Genomic DNA, 16,977 nt, shown 5'->3' with positions numbered 1-16,977 from the left:
CTTCAACTTTTCTACTTGTCTATGTTTCTTCAAACCACTTTTCCTGATGACTTTCAAACCTTTCAGATGTAAGAAATTATCACACAATTTATACACAGTCCTAGTTACACATTAGATCTTTCTCTTGTAATATGTATGCTGTGTCTAGTGCGATACTTTACATCCGCCTGGACACTGCTCTTCTCTCCATCCGCCTGGACACGCCTCCACCTCTCTCTCTTTGCTTTCTGCCTCTCATTTGCATCACGGGCTGTCCTTTGAAGTGCCTGTCCCCACGTCTCTCCCGTCTCTGAGACCCTCCTTTGTCTCAATGTTCAGGCCACTTCAATGTGGCTACACAGGCACCATGGAGGCCACCACTCTGGTGCTTTGGTCCTGCTGGACTGTCTCCTTGTGTCGTCCAGCAGACCGTTCCGTAGCTCTTCAGGTGGGCCTCCCATGGTCTGTAACTTCATAAAGTCTGATGCAGAGGAGTTGTGACGTGGGGTATTTGCACTGTATTGGGCCACTGGTCGGGCTGAAAGCAGGAGGGGGAGGAGCGTTGTCCAGGTCCGGATCTATTTGAACAAAACTCGATGCAGATGGGTTATCTCTCTCCCCACCCCTTTCCTTATCTTGTCTTGCCTTACGTTCTCATCTATCTCTTCTCCTTCCATAACACATACTTCTTCCAATCTCTCTCATACGTTCATTAATTCACCTTGTTGCCATTTGGCCATAAAACATTAACAAAATATCATAATATAAAAATCTGCATTTTCAATATTAGGCAATACACTTCTGTTGTCAGTCGGGGGTCAGTCGGGGTTAGTCTGGGTCAGTTGGAGTCATGTCATGGTTGTGTGATATGGTTGACCATTAAACTGGTTGTGATAGATTGTAATAATCGAGTATCCGCTGTCTACAATAGCCCGTTGTTTAAAATAACCATATCTAATATTAAATTTAGCTGATTAGGTCGCGTAATGCTGGTGAGAACCATAAAACAATCATTTGGTTGGTTGTGTTATGTGTTATGGTGCTCATACCTGCTCCTTGGACCTGGTCTGCTCCCGCGTCCCGTCAATGCGAAAGCCCCCTTCCACCTCTGCCTCTTGGATGATTCACAGTCACTTCACGGGAAGGTGCGAACTGCCAGCCGGCCCTTCCATTGTCTTTGTCGATTCTTTTGGGAGAATCGTTGAACCAAGGATCCATGACGCCACAACGAAAGCAGGCCTGCCTCTGTGCTTCCCCACTTTCCTGTGGTCGTCCTTGCCGTCCGGCGCCTCCACGAACATTATATCAGCTTGGTCTCTCCCGGGAATGTCGCCTTGAATACGACCCCACCGTAGGCCCAGTTTGACTTGGCGTGGTTCGCCGATGGGTGATGGGCCATTTCCAGACTGGCTGTAGCAAGGGATTCCCCTCCCACTGCAGATGGGTCCGGGAGACATTCTGCTATGTCCTTAATGTCACTGGGTCTCCATGCACGGAAAACGTATGCCGGACTGCCATAACCCCTGTTGCGCTGTTAGCGGGTGCCTCCTTTGCTGTGAGGTCTGGATAGAGGTTGAATGATGGGGCGGCGGCCTAGCTGGGCGTTGTCGTCATACGGTGGAGGTGAAGGGGGATTCGCACGCGGTCCGCCGGTGCAGTCCAGGTCCGGGTCTACATCTCGGGTGAAATTGAGATAAAAATATTCCTACACTCTCTACGCTCTCTGTCCCTGGCTGATTTTTTTTTCTCTCTCTTTCCCTCAAATGAAATGCACACCAACATAATTAAAACTTCAACAACCGTTTTAAGCTAAAACTCCCCATCTCAGGAAAACCCAGTTTGCACCAATATTTTAAACCCTCCAGAGCCGCTTCACCATGCTTCTCCAACATCACCTTCGCAGGTCCCGTTATCTCCGTTTTTCCAGATTTGTTCCCCATATTTTAGATCCTTTTACACTAGTTATTATTTAACAAATTATCTAATATCGCCGAAACCTCCTTGTTACTACACACATATACATATATTTATTAACGAATGTATACCTATTATTATTATCTATATATAAATGTGACCCCAACAGCGCATAACGGGTTTCCCTTTACCGTTTTGACAGACCCTCCTGCCCTTTCTGTTACATATATAACATATAGTTCATATATTGACGGAACTTTACCGGAGTTGCTTTACCGTATGTTCCTATAACAAAGTTCGAACGTGGCCGATTTGTTCGAATATACGTTTTCAAAACAGTATATACCGTTTTCGTAACGGATTTATTGTAGCTTAAACAAGTATTTTGATCTCACCTGCTCGAATTCTTTTTCCTTTTGAATACCGTACTGAAGAACCACTAGTTTATCCCCCACAGGCACTCTCTCCTCGACCCCATTAGTCTGGTTACAGTCACCTGGAGGCGGGGTAGAGCTTTGGGACCGAGTCCGACTCGGACCTGTTTTGGAGCGATATTTCGTAGAATCTTCAGGTTAGATATCCCGGACGAGCCCCCAACTGTCGTGGCAATTTCTCTATTAGATATTGCGTCTGAGACAGATGAGATCTTTAGATGCAAAAAAGCACACAATACTTGTAGGCAATTGCTGGTCGCATATATTTGTATTAAAAAGTACTTACAAAGATACATCTCAATATGCATCAACAAACAATAAAAAACAGGCATACAATAATAATAATCTGAGGCCTCAGATGGAAACTTCTCTTGGCGTGTTACTTCATTCTCTGAAGGTACGGTGGGGAGAAGTCCACTGAGTGTTTGAAAGTAATGAGTTCTTATTCACTGGGGTTGGCATCTGGAGGGGGTGTCCCCCCCATAAAACCAACAGCCTTTGTTTACCAGATGGTAATCTTTTCTATTGAAGCCCCCCCCGATGTCATTTGAGGGGTCGGCGGCCGTGAGTGACCTTCTGGTCTCGTTGACGTTAGCCAGGGGGTTGAGGACATCAAAGCATTACGATTGGCTGATTTACAACACACGAAGATAGGTACAGGCAGGCAATAAAATGCTTCACACGACTCTCGAACGTTCACACTTTAAATGACCCAAAAGGAGCCCAGAAGGCAGACACTATATAAAATTACACAGAATAGCAACAAAACTTAAATTCATATAGACCAAAACAATACAACATGTAGATTTTCCATCACAACTGGTTTTTATTTCTCTTCACAATAGATTGGTTTATATACAGATGATTAAGGAAAGGAACTTCAACTTGGTTGCACTACAACGTTGTTAGGTTTGGTTGTCATTCAATGCGCATGGCTGACGCAATGCGCAAGGAGGGATGTAGTGTGAAATTAAATCAAGGTAGATACTGTAAATCATGCTTTCACTTACAATTCAAGGGTCCCATAAGGGACTTCCATTAGAACAATTAAAAATAGAATTAAAGGAAATATGTTTTTGACCAACTAACTGCTGTACATGAGTTTGTAATTCTACAACCGAAACACAAAGTTCCGGAGCCAGATGCAGACACACCCGGAGCCTACAAACTAAGTCCGCCGAGCAAGGAGTAACAGTCACATGAGGAAATCAAATAACGGCAGGATTTGAATCGGTTCTGTTTTGGTTGTCCACCATTAGAAAAAAAAATGTTGGGATAAATTACATATTTCATGATCAGCAACAGTTCGTACAGTTTTCCACGAATAAGGTTGAAGGAAGATATAGATATGGATATGTTATTGACAGAGCAAGGAGGGGTGTATGCGATGATAGGCACAACATGAACATGTTGTACTTTTATCCCCAATAACACAGCTCCGGATGGGTTGGTGGCCAGGGCGCTGGCATGATAACAATCCCTCAGGTTCGAATAGGCAGAGAACTCCGGCATTAATGACCCTTTCACGGGATGGATGGAGAATATGTTTGGGAGGTGGAAAGGCATGATCCAGTCAGTGCCCGTCGTGGGAATAAAGGCAGTAACCGTGTTAATTGTCACCGGCTGCCGTTGTATTCCCTGTGCACGAGGGCTACTGCATCTGTTGATCACCACAGCAGTGGGCGCTACAGAAGCCCCAAGTGCCATTCAGGCTTACATGGGGATCAGATATGATCCGATGAAAGTGGACGAGGCATCACCTGAGGGGCCCGACCCTATCCAGCTGTAATATGTAGAATAGTCAACACCTATACTATTCTAGTAGTAGCGCCTGTATATAAGATAATCAATATCCCGGATTTACTTGAATAACACATTTTTAAACAACCATACCAGGCTATGTTTGTTATTGTGTGTTGTTGCTTGGTTGCGAATGCAACCCGTTATTTCTGTATCACTGCACTGATAATGGGACTGTTGATTTTCTTTGAGACAGTTGTTTACAGGTTTCCTGTTGCTGATACGACGACGATTGAACGCCTGAAGGAGGCTCCCATGATGTGAAAGTAACCTCTCTATGTGAGCCGAGCCCTTTACAAGGAGGGACGAGCCTTGGGTTCATGAATTACAGGTCCCGATGGCGACAGAGGAAACAAGAGCTGCGACTACAACAATGTCCAAAACCACCCACATGCCAGCGCACCAATACATGAAGGTCCCCTGAGCCATCCAAATCCATGCAACCCACAGATAATCTCGAATTTTTAATTTTGATTACGTCAAATTATTTTGTATTTTGTACTTTGTACTGCTGAAAATATATGTCGCCTAATTTTTCTACCTTTCACTTTTATGCATGCCGAAAATGTTATAACTTTGTCACATATAACCAGAAGTATTAGTTTGGATTTTTATGAATGCTTTTATCCATATGCTTATTGTTGTATTGTTGACAATGACCTGTATTTCCTATGAGGCCCACCAAGGTGAATGCCGTCTCAGTATTAGGGGGACGCGTTGTGGTTTATCTCCACTATGGAGTTTTTCCACTTCGGTCGGTGGTGTTGATGATTTTCCTTCTTTGACTATGTTCTCGTTGTGGTAAATGGTGCTTATAAAATCGTATATTATGGCCATCTGAGATGGCCAAGGAGGGATTGTTACGTATTTTAAGCACATAAGCTGCCCCCACATAGCCATTAGGAAGCAGGACCGAACATATAAGCCGTAAATACTGTACATAGCCACCAGGGGAGCAGGACCTTACTGAAGGCTGCAATAGCTACTCCATCCACAGAAGGCAGCACCTCAGACAAGTGAGGAAGCCGAGGCTAATACGTCACATAGGCCACGCCCACTTCACATAGGCCACGCCCACTTGACGGGCAATAGCGCGTGATTTGAAGTGGAGAGGACAGAGTATAGGTAACCGCGGAGAGAACCGGGCTTAAGCCTGGGGCTTGAAGCTCACGATATTGTCCCTCACACGTGTTAGATACAATTCCCTCCCTTAAGCTTCATAGTTACCATACCGAACCATGCCTACTTTAACAAATAAAGTGAGTTAAAAGCGACCCAAGGATTGGACCACATTCTTCCAGAAATAACGCAAGAGTGGCTTCATAACTTGTGTTTGGAGAAGCTGGTCGTGACTAAGACTGCATGTCACAGATTCAAAATGTTCATGACTACTTCCTTTTTTCCACAGCAATAAGATTGGTCTAATGCAGGGATGGGCAACTTTCATGATAAAGAGGGCCACATTTTTCATCATAACCATCGGAGGGCCACATGACTGCACACTTCAACTAAACGTGAGCTGAGAGAAGCTACACAATTTTGAATTTGGTATATATGATTTCCTGTATTCTGGTGCATTTTGGGGATGGCCACTACCTAAAAAATCATCCAGAATCATAACCTATGTACGGTATGTTAATTGAACCAACACATTCATTTCATGTTTTCCATGCTCAAACAGCCACATGATTGGTCAGTATTTTTATCAGTGCAAAGGGCTCACATACATCATCATTCAATGAAGTCAAAAAACTGAAAAACAGTGGCCCAACATTAAGTGCAACAACTCAATGAACTCAAACCCAACAAGCAGTTGTAGTAGTTGTAGTGGCGACTTAAGTGGATATCTTTAATGACTGATATAGCTTCTAAGCAAACTAGACGCATGGGTTTGCCTTCGAATTCTATGAATTCTTCTCATCTTTCTTGACCGAGTTTTCTACAACTCGATCAATTATTATCATTCTTTTTTTTTTATTATTATGTGCGGGCCTGACTGAGTGAGGATGCGGGCCGCACTGAGTGAGAATGCGGGCCGCATGCGGCCCGCGGGCCGCCAGTTGCCCATCCCTGCCCCAGAGAGAGAGAGAGAGAGAGAGAGAGAGAGAGAGAGAGAGAGAGAGAGAGAGAGAGAGAGAGAGAGAGAGAGAGAGAGAGACCGCCTCACCAACCCCCCATACCCCCACCCCCGGGAGGAGGGTGCCCCTCTCTGTGTCTATAACCGACACAGAGAGGCTGAGGAGACGACGGCCCCCCCCCCCACCCAGACCCCCGGGAGGAGGTCCTGTGTGTGTCTATAACTTACACAGAGACGCTGCTCCCCCCACCCAGAGCCCCGGGAGGAGGTCCTCCTGGGTGAAGGAGGAGCAGAAGGTGTGGAGGTGTGTCAGTGTGTCTGAGGACCCTCCTCCACCTGGGGACACTCTGTAGAAGGACAGAGAGCCAGCAGGCCGGTCCAGATACACTCCTACTCTGGTGGAGCCAGCGGGGGGGAGGGGGAGGGCTGTCTCTGTACCGTTGTACCGGCCAGAGTAATGATCATCATCACAATAAAGACCCCAGGACTTGTTGTTCCATCCAAGCCCGCTGTCACCACCCCCTCCTCTCCTTGTGATTCCTCTGTATGTCACTCCTATATAAACCCATCCTTCCCACTCTACCTCCCAGTAACAGCGGCCAGTCAGAGCCTCTCTACCCAACACCTGGAGCAGGGAGTCAAATCTCTCTGGGTGATCCGGATACGACTGGTCCTCTCTAACCCACGTCACCTTCCTGTTGTCCTCAGACAGAGAGAGTTCTCTGTTGGCCGTGTTGGGGTCCAGTGTGAGGTCACAGGCATCTGAGGGAGAACCAGACATGATGAGCTGCTGAACTGTCTTCATCCTCATCATCATCATCACTAGTACTGTTCTCCTGCTCTTCTTCTTTTTATTCTCTTTCAGACTCTTTTTGTGATCGCTCTCTCTTCTTCTTCAGCCCCCCCCCCATCACCCCCCCTCCCCCTCCCCCTCAGCCCCTTAATCCCCCCTCAGCCCCGTCACCCCCCTTACCCTCACCCTCAGCACCCTCAGCACCCCCTCAGCCCCCCCCCCTCCCCCTCACCCCATTCACCCCCCCACACCCTCCCCCTCCCCCTCACCGCCCCCCTCAGCCCGTCACCCCCCCCTCCCCCTCGTCACCCCCCCCCTCCCCCTCATCGCCCCCCTTAGCCCCTGCCCCCCCCTCCCCCTCAGCCCCCCCCCTCAGCCCCATCACCCCCCCTCCCCCTCAGCCCCTTCATCCCCCCACACCCTCCCCCTCCCCCCCCCCCTCAGCCCCGTCACCCCCCCCTCCCCCTCCCCCTCAGCCTCAGCCCCGGGCCCCCCCTCACCCTCACTCCCCCCCTCAGCCCCGTCACCCCCCTCCCCCTCCCCCTCCCCCTCAGCCCGGTCGCCCCCCCTCAATGTAACAATGTAATACCTGCTGGGTTTTATACAAGCAGGTTTAATTGTGATGGTGGACAGTATTAATATACGTTAGATACATGATGTCAGCCATCATCATCCCCAGTAGGATCTGATCTCACTTCCTGCTGTGTGGATGGACTTTCCATCTCAATAGTGAGTGTGTGAGGTGATGAATCAAACAGACACTTACACTTCTTTAGAGCTGGTTTCAGCCTCCTCACTCCTCCGTGCTCCACACTGGGGGGGAAACAAAGTGAGAGCAGCATGTTGAAACATTCACCTTCATCATCTGCCGTCTCATCACGTTCTACACAACATGAGTGACAGCTGCCTCTTCAAACCACTTCATCTAGCAGCAGCTTGAATCATGTAGGAGACTTTGTCCCTCAGTGGTGAGCTGTCCTCTCCATACCTGAGAGTGTCCAGTCTACAGCGTGGATCCTCCAGTCCAGCAGAGAGCAGCGCAGCTCCAGAGTCCCCTGGGTGATTGTAGCTCAAGTCCAGCACTCTCAGATGGGAGGGGTTGGAGCTCAGAGCTGAGGCCAGAGAAGCACAGCCTTCCTGTGTGACCAGGCAGCCAGACAAGCTGCGCACACACACACACACACACACACACACACACACACACACACACACACACACACACACACACACACACACACACACACACACACACACACACACACACACACACACACTTTGTTGTATCGGGTTGAGAGCAGTTTCTACTAAAGTAACCACATTTATAAAGTGTATTCAATCAACATTGAAGACAAGTAAAAGCTTTATCGATACTTCATGGAGACAAAGGAAGAGGAAGTGGGGAGATGACATCACAGACAGCAGAACTGCCTTCACTTGGATGTGACAGGATCTTAAACAAATGCTCCTTTCTCAATAGCTACACCTCAATGAGATATTGTTCAGTTAGAGTCAGGAGAAGTCTGCTGTGTTTGGTACGCTAAGACCGTTTCTTCACATGTTCTAACATTGTGTAGAGCCAGGGAGTGTTTTGTCAGCAGGGAAAGATCAACAGAAATGCATCAGGCAGGAGCAGCACTTACTGAAGGCTAGAGTAACCAGTTTGAAGAAGAGGGTGATAACTGACCTGAGAGTTTCCAGTGTACAGTGTGGACTCCCCAGTCCAGCAGAGAGCAGCTTCACTCCTGAATCCTGCAGATCATTGGTACTCAGGTCCAGCTCTTTCAGACTAGAGGAGTTGGAGCTGAGAACTGAGGCCAGAGCTTCACAGCATCTCTCTGACAGATGACAGCTATTCAGCCTTCAAACAAAAAAAACATGTTTAAAATACAAGAATAACAAGAAACTATGTTTAAAATAACAAATTTACTTTTAACATTATGAAAGAATTGTGTTGAAATATTTTATTAGAGATGTTTTAATAACTTAACAAAATATATTAGTCAATACATTAGATCCTTATCTTATTGTATATTGGGTGTAAAATTGTTGGTATTTAATAGTTGTTTTGTAGGGTTTTAAAAGCCATTTGTAGATTAATATGACATTTATTGTAGTATATTGTGTATTGTATTGTAATACATGTTATTAGTGAATCTAGGTGGTTTGTATGAGAAGTTTTAATCCAATATTATGTACATTGTGTTGAGAGGAGAACAATATCAGAGCTAGCAGGAAAACAGTTTGCGAGCACGAGAGCAAAGACAGCATTTGTGGGTGCAGGGGTGTCAGTTGAGTTCTGCTTCACTTTACGTGCACGCTCAATGAATCGTTTCTGATTCATTGAGCGTTTCTGATTCAATCGTCTCACAGGCTTTATTGTTGCTCTCGCGATCAGAGAACTGCTGAGCGCAAGTGCAGTTAAAGTGTTTGCAATAATGGTTTGTGCACACGGATGTGTTTGTTGTTCGCCTGCACAAAGTCATGTTTGCTGGCGCCTTTTGTCAGTGATATGCCGTCATAAATGTTGCAGGCCTGTATGGGCTCAGTGTTGCAACACAATAGACTCTTCACTCTTAACACGTGCAAGAAAAAGTCCCGGTACCATTATAGGGAGCGGAGAAGACTGAGGTTTCCGTCCACAACATCCCAGACACAAACAGAAACACCAATAAAACCGGACCCACATACACTCTCTCCTGTACTCCTTTAACCGTCAAACAACTAAGAAGTAAATGTCTAAACATCATTTAGCTGTGCGATCTCTAGAGAGCATAAAGTACTCTCCTCCTCTGTCTCTTCCCTCTCTCTCCTTTTTCCTGCTCACTCGTGACCTCTCACCCTTCCCCAGATGACCCCGAAGTCTCGATATCAACCAATCCTATTGGTTGAACCCAAATATCATCAATATAACCAGATGTACTGAGCAAGGTAAAAAAAAAAAAAGAATAGTGAGTTGACTTATATTAATAATGAAAAGATAATTATTGATGTATCCTACATATCAACAATAACTTATTGTATACATAAAGAGCTTTTTAAGTTAGTCTCTTCACCCGGGTTACACAATATTAAAAATATCTTTCTGAAACCTATTCATATGTGTGAATATATGTTTTGTGCGTTTAATAATGAATACTGGACATATTAAGCTTTTAAAAATACATTTTGTTTGACTATTGCAGGTTTCAAATCATTTTTATGAAAATGTTGCTGTTGTGGCTTTCAGGAGGTCTTAGGCATCCAACTAGGGGTCTCTGACCCTCCCAGGACCCCCTATATTTCACCCTGCTCTCTACCATCAACATCCTGTATACAGGGGACACTATCGTTATGTTTTGGGTTTATATTTATAATTAAGGATTTGCAAGCATATGGATGGATTTCAATATCCACCTAGACAACAAGGGGTAGCCTTTATATGATATGAAAGTCTTGAATGTGGTCATCACAGGTACTGAGATAAGATTAGTTATATAACTCTGACTTTTAACATTTATTTGTAACTGTTTTGCACATTGAGTGAAACTGACCTGAGAGTTTCCAGTGTACAGTGTGGACTTCCCAGTCCAGCAGAGAGCAGCTTCACTCCTGAATCCTTCAGATCATTGGTACTCAGATCCAGCTCTCTCAGACAACAGGAGTTGGAGCTGAGAACTGAGGCCAGAGCTTCACAGCATCTCTCTGACAGATGACAGCCATTGAGCCTTTACACACAATGAACACAACATGTTAGGAACTGCGATCAAAACAACAGAAAGCTTTAAGTTATTCCATAATGAAGAATGTTATTAGTTTACCAAAAATTACTAAAAATTAGATGTATACATTTTCATTATATATTCAATGTTAAATGTTAAATAGTTATTTATTTGGGATTGAAAATGTTTTTTGAACGGATACTTCTTCTATATTCTATTGTTCTGAATATTCTCTTACGTGTACTGCAATACATTATACGTCCATAGGACAAAAGAGATGTTATGTATAATATAACTAGTATGTTAATTATGTTATGAGTAGAACAGTAACACATGTTGTTATTACCTACAGGGATTTTTGCATATTATTTTAACCTTATATTCCAGTTATATTTATATTGTGTAGTGTGTATTCTAATACATGTTATTAGTCAACCTACAGAGATGTTTTAGAGGCTTTGACCACTGGCAGCAGCCTCAGAAGACCCTCCTCTGAAGCAGAGTATTTCTTCAGGTCAAACACGTCCAGCTCCTCTTCTGATGTCACTAGGATGAAGGCCAGAGCTGACAGTTGAGCAAGAGAGAGAGATTCTCCGGAGAGACTTCCTGATGTCAGGTACTGTTGGATCTCCTTCACTAGAGAACGGTCGTTCAGCTCATTCAGACAGTGGAACAGGTTGATGCTTCTCTCTGGAGAGAGATCTCCATCTATCTTCTCCTTGATGTAAGACACTGTTTTTGTATTGGTCAGTGAGCTAGTTCCTGTCTGTCCCAGCAGACCTCGTAGGACAATCTGATTGGTCTCCAGAGAGAGGCCCAGGAGGAAGCGGAGGAACAAGTCCAGTTGTCCGTTCTCACTCTGTAAGGCCTTGTCCACAGCACTCTGGTAGAGGAGGAGGAGTTTATCTTCCCCAGAGGTGGGTGGTTCTTCTGAGAGCAGATTGACACCATCGTTGATGAAGGACAGAAAGACATAAAGGGCAGCCAGAAACTCCTGGAGGCTCAGATGGACAAAGCAGAAGACCTTGTCCTGGTACATCCCGCACTCCTCTTTAAAGATCTGGGTGAACACTCCTGAGTACACTGAGGCTTCTTTGATATCGATGTGACACTCTGCCAGGTCTGCCTCGTAGAAGATCAGGTTGCCTTTCTTCAGCTGGTCAAAAGCCAGTTTTCCCAAAGAAACAATAATCTTCCTGCTCTCTGGACCCCAGTATGGATCCGTTTCAGCTCTCCCATGATACTTCCTGTCCCCCTGTATCGACTGAACCCAAAGGAAGTAGCTGTACATCTGAGTCACGGTCTTGGGCATCTCTTCTATCTGGGTTTTTTTTAAGATGTCCTCCAGAACTGTAGCAGTGATCCAACAGAAGACTGGGATGTGACACATGATGTGGAGGCTTCGTGATTTATTGACGTGGGAGATGATTGTGTTGGCCAGCGTCTGCTCTCTGAATCTCTTCCTGAAGTACTCCTCCTTCTGTGGGTCGGTGAACCCCCTCACCTCTGTCACCATGTCAACACACTCAGCAGGGATCCGATTGGCTGCCGCAGGGCGTGTGGTTATCCAGATGCGAGCGGAGGGAAGCAGGTTGCCCCTGATGAGGTTTGTCAGCAGCACGTCCACCGAGGACGGCTCTTTGACATCAGTCCAGGTCTGGTTGTTCTGGAAGTTCAGAGGAAGTCGACACTCATCCAGACCATCCAAGATGAAGAGAACTTTGAACCGTTCATATCTGCAGATTCCTGCTTCTTTGGTCACAATATAGAAGTGATGAAGAAGTTCCACCAAGCTATACTCTTTCTCTTTCAGTAAATTCAGCTCTCTGAAAGTTAAGAGAAATGTGAAGTGTATGTCGTGGTTGGCTTTGCCTTCAGCCCAGTCCAGAGTGAACTTTTGTGTTACGATGGTTTTACCAATGCCGGCCACTCCAGTTGTCATTATTGTTCTGATTGGTTGATTTCGTCCAGGAAAGGGTTTAAAGATGTCTTCACAGTTGATTGGTGTCTCTTCCTTGGCTGGTTTCCTGGAAGCTGTTTCAATCAGTCTGACCTCATGTTCTTTGTTGACCTCTCCACTTTCTCTCTCTGTGATGAAGAGCTCTGTGTAGAAGTCATTCAGACCCGTTGGATTTCCTGCTTTAGGGATTCCCTCAGACACACACTTTAACTTCTTCTTCAAATGAGACTTGATTTTATGTTGGCACTCAACAGCAGCAGATCCTACATGGGAATGAAGAGAAGACATCAGATAGTGGATGGTGACATCACTTGAAGCATGTTAATATTTCCTGAAAAATGATCAACTTCATAGTATTTACTGACTTCATTACTTGTGGTTCGAGAAGCTGGTCGTAACAAGGAATGGATACATATTTTTTTCTTTTTTGTTTGTTATTTACACAGAAAAATCATTGGTCTAATGATAATAACAATGATAGTGAATCAGTGGAAATTAACTTCATATGCTGATATAACAAGATAGTCCTGCATCTCTTCCACTTATTCCACTTATAGTTATTCTGCTGTTGATTTGGCATTTATTGTTTAACATTCTTTATCCTGATGGACGCACCATAACCTTTCATATCTGGATCAAACCATTTAACTTCATACCCCACAATAACCCTACATATCTGGACCAAACCATTAACCTGATCGAACCACAATAACCCTATATATCTGGACCAAACCATTTAACATGAAACCCCCACAATAACCCTGCATAACGATCAAACCATTTAACCTGATACCCCCACAATAACCCTACATATCTGGATCAAACCATTCAACCTGATCGACCCACAATAACCCTACATATCTGGATCAAACCATTAAACCTGATCGACCCACAATAACCGTTCGTATTTGGATCAAACCATTAAACCCCCAAGAAGAAAGATATCTCCACATTGATGAATTATAAATGAAGAAATCTCTTAACACTAAATTTTATTATGTTATTTAGTCCGAACAGAACAAATAAGAGTCTCATACTACTCTTTATAATATACATTTTCATTGTTTTCAAGATAAGAGTCTTCTGCGCTTCAAAATAATTGTCGCCTCTGTTTTCAAAATAAGAGTCTCTTACCGCCCCACAGTGTGTCGGCCAGTTCCTCCTGGTTCATCTCCATCAGGCAGAGCTTTGTGATGTCCACCACTCCCTCTATGGCGCGCCTCCTCTGCTCCTCGTTCTTACCATCCACCTCCTCCTCCTCCCTCTGACCCTCTGAGCATTGTGGGTTATCTGAGAAGAGATCCCTCCAGAGCTTCTTCAGCTCCTTATCTAGGAAAGCGTGTGCGTTCTCCTCAGCCCTCTGGAACAGAACAAACATCAAGGAGAACTTTACTCTGAACTCACTGAGGACATCAGAAGCATCTGTCCTGGATTCACGTCAGCTGGTCTAAAGAGGGAAGCCTGGAGACGATGAGCACCACAAGAGATGCTTTCTAATGTTCATGTAGAGATGAAGTCAGATGACTTGGTGGACATTTACACACCTTGATCAGCTCTGTTTGATGCTTCTGTACAGACCTGGTAACCTTTGAATTCTTCTGGTGTGGTCTGTGAGGAACACACACACACACACACACACACACACACACACACACACACACACACACACACACACACACACACACACACACACACACACACACACACACACACACACACACACACACACACACACACAGCTGTTACTAAGAGTAATGATGGAGTCATGATGTATCACTGCTGAGCTCTGAGATGGACAACCGTCTCACACACACACACACACACACACACACACACACACACACACACACACACACACACACACTGTGGCATCCCGCCCCTTAACCCTCGGCCGGGCCGGGCCCGAGGGTTTGTGTGAGACGGCATATACCGCCCCCATCCACTAATGGGCGACAAAGAGCCTCCCGTAGGTGCCGCTAATGAACGAGAGTACGAACAGCTGGCCTGGAGGACGAGACCAGGAAGCCACGGTATAAGGAGCCGGCATGCTGCAAACGGGGGGAGAACACGAGCGACAGCGACCTGGAGAGGACGGCCGAACCAGCGCGCTACGTAGAGGCTCACGGAGACCCTATAGTCGTGTTACATGAGTTATTTTCCTTTGTGTTACTCATTAAATGCCGAGCACGGCTTCACCCCTCCGCGACTAAGTGATTTATTCCGGGAATCTGTCCCACGGGGAAGCGGGATCCCACAACACACACACACACACACACACACACACACACACACACACACACACACACACACACACACACACACACACACACACACACACACACACACACACACACACACACACACACACACGTGGCGTCTTTGCATAAGGGGCCAGTGGGGCACGGCCCCACCAGAGAACGCTGCCGTGCAGGGCACGATTATACTTTTCTTTTTTTTTTCAAAAATGTCATTGAGCATAAGTTAATAATACATTAATTGTTAATAATTAATTACATGTCCGCAGTTTTAATTTGATGAACGCAATTGTTGTAGTGTAGTAGTTGTGTGTGAAATAGTTTGTTGCTCCGTCTCGTCTGTTCCGCTCGGTGGGGCCCAGCCGAGATGGCCCCGTCTGCTGCAGTGTAGAAAACTGGTGCTGTTGCGCGAGCAAGCGCGTGCGCAGCGCCCGCTTCTGTTTCGGCGGTGGGGCCAGAAGTTTAGGGCCCCAAAGCTCTTCTCATTGGCTGATTTGTAGAAAGGGCGGGGTTTACAGCGGGAGCCGATCAGATCTTGCTAGCTGGCTAACGTAGTTACTGTTACAGTTACAGTTACTGTTACAGTAAATAACAACAAATGGACGTTTCATTCATTAAATGATGAATCGTGTTGAGTATCTGTCTCATGTGAGATTTAGCACTTGAACAGAAGTTGGAGATAAAACGTTTGGGACCACATCGCCCGACGGATTTAATCATTATTCAAGAGAAAGGACAAGAATAGATTGTTCAACCAGGAGTGGTTCAAGCAGAAAAAAATGCTTGTGTTTCACCTCAGCCACACAAAGGAGACCAGACAGCACTGTCCTTAAAGCACAGGTAATTACCATCTTAGCCCAAACTTACTTAAATTTTCACCCAGGATTATCCAGGTCTGAATAGGCAACCACTCTATCAGGCTAGATTCATTGTTAATTGTACAGTATGGTGGCCTGCAAACTTAATACAACTTAAACCATACTTCTTCTTTTTTTGGTATATTGTGAGTGGTGGCTTTGTATATTGATTGCTGTGTAAAGGGTGTGCGCCGTTGTGTTTTTATTGTTGCCACGTTGTTGTTTTCTTGAGTTTTGATATTGTGAGATCTTGAACGCTGCCATTTGGTGGTGCTATTGCTATAATAGCCTAATATATGTCGTCAGATTCGCGTTTGAGTGATGGCATTATTCAGCTGCAATTTTGGTCCCCTCTGTCACTTGCTACTGTTTTTGTTGTGATGGTAGTAATATGTGGTATTTTTGGATTGCGTTATAATATTTTCCTGCATGGGCCCCACCAGAGTTTCCAAACCAAAATCGCCACTGACACACACACACACACACACACACACACACACACACACACAAAAAATCTATTGTTTTTTCCTGAGCTGTAAACATCAGTATCAGTAGAGTCTGATAACAACAAACCCGTCTGTTTTCATCGTCTGTTTGAAACTCCTACCTCTCCTCTCTGGAGGGGCGTCCATCTTTAAGGTCAGGAGGTATACCCATAGAGCAGTCACTCTTCATGGAGACACAGCTGGGTCCAGGGGAGTCTGCTCTCTGCTGCTGCTCTGGGCTTAAACACACACACACACACAGCTGTTACTAAGAGTAATGATGGAGTCATGATGTATCACTGCTGAGCTCTGAGATGGACAACCGTCTCACACACACACACACACACACACACACACACACACACACACACACACACACACACACACACACACACACACACACACACACACACACACACACACACACACACACACACTCTATTGTTTTTTCCTGAGCTGTAAACATCAGTATCAGTAGAGTCTGATAACAAACCCGTCTGTTTTCATCATCTGTTTGAAACTCCTACCTCTTCTCTCTGGAGGGACGTCCATCTTTAAGGTCAGGAGGTATACCCATAGAGCAGTCACTCTTCATGGAGACACAGCTGGGTCCAGGGGAGTCTGCTCTCTCCTGCCTCCTTCTGAAAAACAAAAACCATCTGGAAGTTAGGATTTGTGGATGCCGTTTCATATGATCATTTATTGCAGGCAGAGCCGGACAGTAA

At 45.4% G+C, this 16,977-nt stretch overlaps 1 long non-coding RNA gene across 1 annotated transcript; it reads right to left on the bottom strand.

The window, feature by feature from the left end:
- Positions 1–13,976: 13,976 nt before the first annotated feature.
- Positions 13,977–16,958, bottom strand: LOC115538874 (uncharacterized). The gene is made up of 4 exons (XR_003975606.1): positions 16,780–16,958; positions 16,375–16,491; positions 14,200–14,263; positions 13,977–14,015 (listed from the first exon to the last, which is right to left on the bottom strand). It is a non-coding gene; the product is annotated as an uncharacterized LOC115538874 (long non-coding RNA).
- Between the last annotated feature and the right edge of the window lie 19 nt (positions 16,959–16,977).

The sequence above is a fragment of the Gadus morhua genome, unplaced genomic scaffold (assembly GCF_902167405.1).
Source record: "Gadus morhua unplaced genomic scaffold, gadMor3.0, whole genome shotgun sequence".
Taxonomy (NCBI): Eukaryota; Metazoa; Chordata; class Actinopteri; order Gadiformes; family Gadidae; genus Gadus; species Gadus morhua.
The sequence above is the reverse complement of the archived record's forward strand: the minus strand, read 5'-3'. Positions and strand labels throughout refer to the sequence as shown.